This window comes from Pinus tabuliformis, chromosome 6, assembly GCF_031772625.1.
Source record: "Pinus tabuliformis cultivar Carrire ecotype Pingquan chromosome 6, CPIR1, whole genome shotgun sequence".
NCBI lineage: Eukaryota > Viridiplantae > Streptophyta > Pinopsida > Pinales > Pinaceae > Pinus > Pinus tabuliformis.
Genome location: NC_142292.1, coordinates 1,596,089,675 through 1,596,100,712, shown reverse-complemented (window position 1 = coordinate 1,596,100,712; position 11,038 = coordinate 1,596,089,675).

The window sequence follows — 11,038 nt, the reverse complement described above, 5'->3', positions numbered from 1 at the left end:
TTCCCTCCCCAGCTGAGTACTATTACAGGTTGCCAAGGGGCGCACTCATCTCAACCGACCTGTGTTAGAACCTCTCATGCACCTTCCTTGACTCACTATAGCGGTCACACCCTTGCTACTGACAGAGTTATCTTACTTGCCTATATGTGACATCGCGATCAAGGCATTGATTTACAATGCACTGTTGGGACTCCTATGTCAAATGGTCTGAGGTCTAATTGGGACTTCTTACCGGGGAGATCCCCTTACATGTTGGCGGGTCCAACACCGTCAACATAATGGTAAGGTGTTTTTATTTTGAATTTGATTTGGTCTAGTGCCACTAGCCCCATTGCATGAGGTACTTTTATTTATTGAATGTCCTATTTAATAAATTTTAATAAGATTTGGACTAATATTCCAATTAATTTAACTTGGTCTACTACCATTAGCCTCACTTCGTAGACAAACTTTTCTTTGTTGAATGGTCCATCTAATAACTTTTAATCATGATTTTGTTGCATGTGTGACTTAATACATGTCTCAAGATTGACATGGATTAATGACACTTTTGTGTTGGTCTATGCATACGTAGAGCATGTTTAAACTATTCCATCAATATTTTTAATTAACATTAGAAATGTATTGAATAATTTATATGGTACCCAAGTCTTCAACCATCTATCACTTTTAGTGTTTCTTAAAATGTGACCACAATACCAAAGTTTTGTCTCTATATCTTCCTTTGTGTAAGTTCGTCATTCATGCAGTGTTTCTCTTTTGGCATTTCACTTGGTGTTGTTCCTTCCACTCTGTATAATTTGGATCATTAACCTTTTAGTGTTCTAACGTATTCATGATTGGGATTTTCAATATCTCTTTTAAAGGCTTATGTATTTTTTAGGAATTTTAATTCTATAAATTATAATTTAGATTTATTTTCAAGGAAAATTTTAGGGCTAATATTCACAAGTGGACTAATTTTTCATACTTTTTCCAAAAATAAAATCTCCAATTTTCATTTTTTATAAAAATGAAATCCCAAATTTTATTAAATTTTTTTCCTTAAAAATCATCAAAAATTTTCAAAAGACTATATAGTATCATTAGAAATTTCAATATTTATATAAAGTTATTACCAACAATTTTATAACATTAACCAAAAATTTTAAATTTTTAAATAATTTTCCATCTTTAAAATTTTCCATTCTTATTTTATTTAATTAATTTATAAATTATCATATTTAAATGTTATTTTTTTTTCAGATTTATAATTATATTAATTATTTTGTAAATGTTACATCTTTGTCCATTTTTATCTTTCACTGTATTATGATATGGAATTGTAGTGTTTCTAATTTGCATTATAATTGTTTTTTTTCTTAGATTCGTGTGTTTTATTTTGGTGCGCTTTGAGCAATGATATTTTATATAAGTGTGATGTTCAAAACGTTCAAAAATTTAATAATTTGTTCTTATGTTATAATAATGTTGTAGTGCAATGTGTGTACATCGATCTAATATATCATATATTAAGAGCATCTATCATATATTAAGAGCATCATGTTTATGGATTGTGTGATGAAATAGTGCAGTGTTATTATAATATTTCCCTAATATATTTAATTTTTAAAAAATTACATACTACAAAATTATTATTATATCTGGACACAATTATGATGTCATTCTGCCGGATATTTCAAACTTTTCTTTTACAAAATAGTAGTTTACAAATCTTAATGTGAAGAAATATAAAGTCACTATGAAAGACATAATAAAAATTTATGTGAAGAATCATAAGGGAACTATGAAGTGGGAGGAGAGTGAATGAAAACATAAACTAGGGAGAATTAGAGGAATGCTAGAAGGTAATATTCAAAGTTCAAAATTTTAACGCAATTATTACTATATCCCCTGACATTAACCACACTAATTATTACTATATCCCCTGACATTAACCACACTTAGTATAACAAGGTGGCTGCATCGCAGCTAGTCCCTGCCTTGCGTATTTTCAAGTTTCAACTACTGCCATGAATACCAGATCTTAATGGGAATGACCTTGTAAGAAGCAAATACTAGTCAAATCCATACAAAAATGCGCATTAACAAAATTTATCCACACTAGATCTTAATGGGAATGACCTTGTAAGAAGCAAATACTAGTCAAATCCATACAAAAATGCGCATTAACAAAATTTATCCACAGTAAAATCAGACTAAAACAATGATGTCTGCTATCACAATACTCCAGTAATGCTATCACAATGATTCAGGGACAAACTCCAGTAATGCTAGCTGTTCCACTGCTCATCCTGCCCCTGCATTAAGTTCAGCCTGAGAATGCACCTGCACCTGCATTGACTGAGAAAGTGCCACTCCTGCATGCTAGCTGTTCCATTGCTCATCAATGTTATGATTCAGAAGCTAGAGCAAGGGAACTCTATTTTTAAGCATTTTCTAGTTACAGTTAAGAAGGAGCATGCTAAACTCCTGTACACAGTCGAAAAAGGGGCACTCATTCCTGCAACTAAAACCTTGATCACAGCATTTGCCTCCAGGTAAAGATCTGATTCATTTACATTTAATTCATTTAATTTCACTGCATCCTCTTTAATACAATACAGCCACACTAGCACTTTCTATAGAATTCATTTCATAACAAGGAATATAATTTCCTAATCAGATAATGATGACAAGCCAAAATTGAGTTCTGGAACCCAGATGCTTGTAAGCTGTGTTTGACTTAGGGAATTGCACACTGGTCTCGGTCTCATTCATAGTAAGCTTCTACTACTTGTTCATATACATCGCTTCTATGTTTGCTTTAACAACATAGAAAGCTAAAAGGTGGAACGACAATGGACTAGTTAATATAAACAAGAGCTAGATCACCACTGGCACTAGATATGAACTACACTTGGGTCTCCAATGCCCATACGCAAACAACCAGTCAGTGACAGTCAGAATAGTCCATCATAATAGCCGCCAGCAGCCATAGCCACACATAGAGAACGAAGAGGTACAGTGATTTCTTTCCTTTTTTTATTGGCAAAGCAGTAAGTGCCTACCCCCCATTTCATTTCTGAAGAGTGACTAGAGCTGTTCGGAGATCAGAAATGGACAATCTCTTCCTAAGTTTCTAAAGCTTTGTTCCTTCTCTTTGAATTATCCTCTTTGGCCCAAAATCCTCAGTTATCTCTTGGTTCTTTAATTCTCAATTCCTCTGGATGAAAAACAACAACTAATTAAATAAAAAAAATACATATACAATGGAAATCTAAATTAGATAATGAGAGATTTCCTGCTAGTAAGTCCTACAGAATTCCATGCATTATTATTATAGAACTTACCATAACCATCAAAATTATAGTTTCCCCAACAATGAGGGACACATAGACACACTGAAAGTCTTACACCTCTCCCTATACTAACTGTAACCTAACAATTCGATGAAGGCTAGTTACACTTAGAAAGGCCCAAATGGGACCAAAGCATCAAACCAACCACACATAACCCTGGAATCAAGACACTCCATGAGAAATGATCAGCAAGGAGCATACCAACTATACAGAGCAATTACAATTCAAACTAAATATCTGAAGCTGCATGCGATGAAGTGTTGGGGGATAACTGGCTAACCAATGGTTAGAGTTTCAATCGAGCATGATGTGAACATAAGTGTGCATTGGACTTCTTTTTTAATCCTTTAATAATGAACGTAAATTCTGGTTGGTTTCATCTTTCGTTTACTTATATATTATGCATTAATTTAACTTGGTTTATATCGGCACTGTACATCTGCTTTAATAAATTTGAATATCCTCTGTCGGTACTGTTGGAACCCTTCCTCCCCTCATCATCTTCTTTATAGCAGAGGTCACGGGTTTCCATTTCTTCCACGTTGTGACCTTAAATCTGGGTAGGTTTATGTTTTTCTCAAGACGGTTATGAAATATTAAAATCTCCACTTATGAACTCACACGTATCCAGAATAAGTATTTAATAGTTTCTATCTCTGCAATCATGAAAAATTAAAATCTCTATTTATGAACTCACACATATCCAGAATAAGTATGTTATAGTTTTTATCAGGTCTTGCACAGAGAAATACATGTCAGAGATGATGGATTATCTCATAGAATTTTGAAACTCATTATGTACAGTTTGGATGTGGACTTGGGTAAGCACTACGGATCAACGCCCTATGACAAGTTTCTACGCATGAATTGGTATTGTATTCGAAACCCTGAAGCAGGATCTGCTGAGGAGGTTCTCTACAAAGCTCATACTAGGTTGCCTTGCCATTCTTTACCAAGATGATGTGGGTGGCCTCCAGTTCGGAACAAAGGAAGGAGAGTGAGTTGATCTCGAGGTCATTCCTGGATCATTTGTAGTTAATATCAATGACTCTTTAAGTGAGCAATTAAACTTTTTTTTCCAAGCAATTAGAATTGGGTTGCAGGGGAATATTCAAACAAATATTGATTTAAATATCGATTAGAATTGGTTGTAAAGGAATATTCAAATAGTAGGTAACTTAAATGTAAATGGCAGATGCCGAGTAATGGCAAATATTGCAGCTAAGCATCAAGTGATTCAAGTTACTGTGGATCGAAAAGGAAAAGGTTGTCTATAACCTTTTTTTTATTTTCAGAGGAAGTAAACATTGTTACTCCATGAGAAATGATCAGCAAGGAGCATACCAACTATACAGAGCAATTACAATTCAAACTAAATATCTGAAGCTGCATGCGATGAAGTGTTGGGGAATAACTGGCTAACCAATCGTTAGAGTTTCAATCGAGCATGATGTGAACATAAGTGTGCATTGGACTTCTTTTTTAATCCTTTAATAATGAACGTAAATTCTGGTTGGTTTAATCTTTCGTTTACTTATATATTATGCATTAATTTAACTTGGTTTATATCGGCACTGTACATCTGTTTTAATAAATTTGAAAATCCTCTATCGGTACTGTTGGAACCCTTCCTCCCCTCATCATCTTCTTTATAGCAGAGGTCAATGTTACAAATGAGTCATTAACTATCCATTTCGACTTCTGAGAGAAAAGCACAGCTCATCTTTACAGATAATAAAAACAAATCTGTCATAAATCATTTTCATTCTAATCTTGTGATAACGTGCATGCTTATTATTGAGAAAGAATAATGTGTTGGCCTGCATTTATACCCCACAAGCAAGACATGGCTCAATATTTAATGAAAACACCATTCAGATCAGTGACTTACATTTCAGGTTTCTTTCCTGGCATGACTGCGACAGTGCCTCTACCCTGCACGTAAATGTACCATAAATGTTGTCAAGGAAGTAATGTATCTGACCTAAAAATAGAAGTTTGCATGCTCGTCCTGGCAAGATAGATATGAAAATCCATTTTTGTCGCTTCTTTTGCTGAGCCTGAATTATCATGCAAACAGAAAAAGTATTCAGACAAACAATAAAAATTACTGGGCAAACAGAAAAATCAGCTAAATATCAGTTGAGACAAATGATAAAAAAAACTATTAGGTACAGAAAAATTAGCTAAATAATCGTTCACACCTAACATAAATAACTTCTTGAAATCGAAATAAGTCTCACTTCTTCAATTTGTTGCGCTCCTTGATCCACTCAAGAGAAGGTAAATCAGTTAAGTAATCTTTCAGACAAGTTGAAATAGAATTAAGTCACCGTCCTTCAAATTTCTCCGCTTCGTGATCCACTCAATAGTGAATCCCGTAATTTCTTGCTAAAGATTGAAAATTAAGCAATAAGGAGCAAAACTAACACCTTAATTTTCTGTAAAATAATTTATATTTAAGTAAAACGGACAAAATTAACACTTAAATTTCTTGCAGAGCTGATATTTAAACAAAAGCGGACAAAAATACTAGGCGACAGAAACAAAATTTGCGTGAATTGCGGAGTTAAAAACGTATTAAAAAAATTCAGAGGACAGATCTGTACAGGGTTTGAATCATGCTAGCCGATAACCCCCTCCGCCAATTACAGACTTGACACCCACCAAATCTAGGTAGGAATTTGGTGGGTCATGCAAGGATTGGGAATAATAGAATTGAAAATTGCATATTGTACATAAATATATTATTACACGATCCTTGAAGAGTTGCTTGTGCTGCAAGGCAGAGCGTTTGCTCCAGCCCCTGAGCGCAACAAAATTCTCAAATTCAGATAAGCAGAGACAAATTATAGCAACCAGAAGTCCATTCAAGCCCAATCAAGCCATTGCATTCCCAAACCTATTTTTCCCCATATGGTTCAATTTGTAAACGCTGAGCTCGATTCAGGGTTTTGTAGAAATATGTATTTGAAAAATAAAAAGAGAACAATATTGGACGTGTTAATAAACAGGCTACCAGGTGGTAATAAAAAAAAATTAATAATTAAAAGTTATCTAAAAAAATTATTAAATAAAACAATATAACAATTAGAATATATAAAAATATAAAAGTCGTTGCAGCTGGACTTCATGCTACGGCATGAATACCAAGTGTCACCTTACATTCGCGTACCTCGCTGTGGGCAACGGAGGAGGTGGAAGCCAGGATGAATAGGCAATGACTCCTTTAGTAGTGAGGTTAACAGACCATAGCCCGCGTTGAACAGCCGTTTAAGGAAGGGTATGAGACAAAAAAACATGAGATTTTCTTTATGCCGGACACTTGCCGGTATTTGGTTTATAAATGGAAGGCAGGGGAATAGGATGGAGTCTAGCCCTGGAGTGGGCTTTAGGGCTCAATCCCCCTTTTAGGTTGTGTATTACCAGCCAAGGGGTTGATGATAGACAGCCCAAAGGACAGTGAAATCACTTAATGTAAGGTAGCAGATGAGACGAAAGAGCAACATTGCATTTAGCGATTGCTTAAAAGAAAGAAGGCCCAGCAACTGCCCGAATCTCATCCGTGAAAGTGAACTCAAGAATACCCTCCGGACGGGTCAATGCCTGCGAAAAGGAGGGATTTCAACCGAGCATCAAGGTGAATGACCGTCGACGATCTCATTCATTCTTTGTCAAGCCCCTGTGATCGGAGAAATACGAAGAGGCTTGCAAGGTCATGGCAGTGCCTGTGCGTTTGGAATTAGGGGCGTTGTGGCGCACTGGGAGCAGTGCATGGAGTGGCAAAGAAACAATTATCCGGGACCTTTCTCCTTCCCTGTCAAGATGAACAATGCGGCTAAGCGTGCAGATTGTTGGTTTGGAGCGAAGTGAGCTTGGCCGTTCTGAGTAGAAGTGCTCTCCTACAGCCAAAGTGATAGCAGCTGGTTCAGAATAGGACCCTCGCACCGAGAGAAAACCAGAGATCTTTCGGACATAGCGAAGAAAGCTTTCACCTGCGCTTTTTAAGGAATTCGTTAAGGGCTACTAAGCAGGCAACAGGGAATGGGCAATCCATGTTCAGAGTAAGCGCATCGCCGTCCATTGCTTAGAGAAGCCCATGGCCTATAATTGTAGAGCAAAAGTAAGCTTTTCTAGTAGTAATATAGTATCATACTCTTATTAAGATTATGATTTTCATTCATTCAATGAGCTTGTCTAAAGTGTGTTTCGAGGCAGGTGGATGTTTAGTCTCAGTGGCAGAAAACCAATACTGTTTGGCGATGAAAAAGCTGGGATAAAAGATTGAGTATGAGTAAACTGCTATTGGCTTTGCCTTTACCTCTTATGCTTTACCTGCTGCTTCTATTCCTGTTGCTCCTGCCCTGGTCTCTGTCTATGTTTTTCGAAGGAGATTTCGAGTACCGACAGACCAACTGACCGAGATCGGCGAGCAGGGGCAGCTTCTGGCATCAGCTAAGATAGGCGCTGGGTGGAGCCTATTCGAGATATAGGCTGAGCACTGACCCTGATATCAGTTCAGTACAGATCAGAGATCACCCAGAAGAATCGTAATGCAAAGCCCACAGTGTTAAAACAACTACAACCCGATAGAAATTAGAAATTATAAAAAATAAGAACAGGTGTCATGTAAACAGAACAACAGAGTTGACACCTAAGAGTCTTGGCAGGAAGCGGTGAGCAACCCTAACGCAGGTGGTGGGTTTTTCATTATACTAAATATGCTTAACATAAAATGCTTGGGATTTAATGCTAACATCAAACAGCATTAGTTTGAATGCGAATTTGTAAATGTGAAAAAATATCATATAACTTATGCTTTCCGCCTCCATGCCTCGAGAAGAGGCCAAATAATACCATGAAATGGAGTACGGTTTAAAAAGTTTGGATATTCGCGATAGCAAATGGTTATTTAGCAGGATAAGCAGCTTAAAGTAATGCTAAATGGCTACAAATGGATTACTATAGTCCCTGGCCATTGCCAGATGGCAGGGACTATTGTTTGGCAGGGACTATTGGTTATTTAGCAAGATAAACAACTTAAAGTAATGCTAAATAGCTACAAATCGGAACTATTGGTTTGGCAGGGACTATTGGTTATTTAGCAAGATAAACAACTTAAAGTAATGCTAAATAGCTACAAATCGATTAATATAGTCCCTGGCCATTGCCAGATGGCAGGGACTAATAAGGAATGATATATGTATTTTTATGAGCATATCATTTTAATATATTTTTATCATTTTCAAATAAATAATATATTTTTATCATTTTCAAATATTTATTTAAAAACAAAAAGACTTTTAAACCATATTAGTTTTATGGAAACTCTACGTATGTTTATGTAAGGAAATTAGTAAGGAAATTATAGTATTAACTTTCCGTAAACACGGTTTCTAACATACAAAAATTTGTTAGATCTTGTCATCAAACTTAAGTGGTGGTCATAATATTAAAAATATATTAGGACAGGTATATCCGCTAGAGAAGAACTGTGAATATTTGGTCATTTGAGGAGGGGGAACTTACTAAATTGACAGTAAATTTTTTGCAACACAGCGTGACATTGTCATGCTTTAAAAATTGGCTGACAGAAAAATCCAAGATGCCTTGACAATTCATCTTCCCGGTTAGATTCAGGATTGTCTTTGAGAACTCCCTGCGGCCCTTTCATTGATCTTGGATGGAGAGAATATTTGCTTCAGCCGTCCAGTAGAATTTCACACATTAACAGAAGCGAAATCTAAAGTAGCCCACTGATCCGAGCTAGGGAGGCCAGTCTTCAAGTAGTCATTAAACGAGGGGACATATCCAGCCGGTACCATTCAACCTCCTCTATATAAGATTCAAGGTCCGAGGCAACGAGTGACAGATACTTTCAGTGATTTACTCAGAATATGAAAAAAACAAGAAAAAGAAATATGCTTTTCCTAGTTGTCTATATACATAAACAACACATACGCTTTACCTGTCCTATTAAAACTTGGTTTAGATATTCTGTTGTGAATGTCTTTGTCTCCGGGAAATGATACCTGTGAGTGTCTCCTGAAAATGAAATCTTTGAAGCTCGTAATAATGCAACGTGATTTTCTATAATAGGAACCAAACGCTAAACGCTATAATAGGAAGTAATTACTAATGTTTCTTCTATGTATAGACCCGCTGCTTTCCAGGTGAGGTGTCGACAAATTCTTCATCAGCTCCACAAATGATTGTTTGCCTTTCTGTACAGTGTAAACCACTTTCAACTATTGGAATGTTAAGACCAGAGAAACCTGTCAGGCCAATAACCACGAGCATGGGCAATGATGCACAAACACAGATCTAAATACCCATCTGTCTTTGTGTATCATTTCTCATGCTAGTGGTTATAGCGTTACAGGTTTGTTTGGCCTTAACATTCCAATAGATAAAAGTGGTTTAAACTTTACAGAGAGCCAAACGATTATTCGTGAAACTGATCAACAATTTGTGAACGCCCCAACTGGAAAGCAACGGTGCCGTACAAACAAGAGGCATTAGCACTTGCTTACCATTGTAACTATAGTCTTTCACTGTTCTTCCTCGCTTAGAGCTGGCCCAACTGCGAATATTACTATTTGTAAAGAAAATTCCAAACAGATGGAATCTTTGATTTCCTTGAACACATTGTGCCATTTTGTCTCTTATGTTTATGTAGTCGTCGAATAAAGATTAACGACCTGATGTAATGCTGGGTTACATGTCTGATGTATGGTCATTATCCTCGTCTGCCGTGGGTAATGTGAAAACTATCTTAATATAAACGTTTCTGACTACTTCCAGGGAAGGTTCGGTTCCGTATTTGTTGCGTAGTCATTATCCTGTGTGTTCTTATCGTATGTCTTATAGTCAAAGCAGTTTCAATGTATATGAGTAAAAATGGAATTATTCCTCTTACACCTCTGGACTTTATTTAAAATATATAATAGTTTTCTTGTAACTAAGATTTTGTTCTATTCATGATATTTGGACTATTTCTAGATAAGATGTCATTCTATGTCTGATATTCATGACATTGCAATCTTAACATTAATATGAATATTTAGAAGCTACAAAAACAATATGCAGTTATTGACAAATGCATTTTGTATTGCAGACGTTTCAACAGCAACACTATTACACGCTCTCTATCGAGATGCGAATGTATCCCCACGTAGCAAGGTTAGCGTTTATCCCCTCCGAGCACATGGGCCGTCAGAGGACGTTTTTCACTTGACTACTTTTTTTGTCAGTCGAAAACCGCCTATTTTTAATATTAGTAAAGAAAGTACAATTATATGGTTCTGTTCCATGATATAATATCAAACTTAACGATCAAAAACCTAAACATAAACAAACATAATCTATTGTTATGCTATCATCCACTCAAAGTTCAAGTTCATCCAATCTTTAGAAAATCTTATGCTATCATCCACTGAAAGTTTATCCAATGTTTAGAAAAGCTTAATATTACAAAAAGAGACAAAGTAGAAATAAAGTAAGTATCTTATACCAGTTTTATCTAAGGGGTAGGAATAGTGTCAAAATCAAATTTGGAGTCTTTTTCGGAGAGTATTGTATAAGGTATAACCAGTTTTATCTAAGGGGTAGGAATAGTGTCAAAATCAAATTTGGAGTCTTTTTCGGAGAGTATTGTATAAGGTATAACTCCAGGGATGCTCAAATGCTTCTTTTTG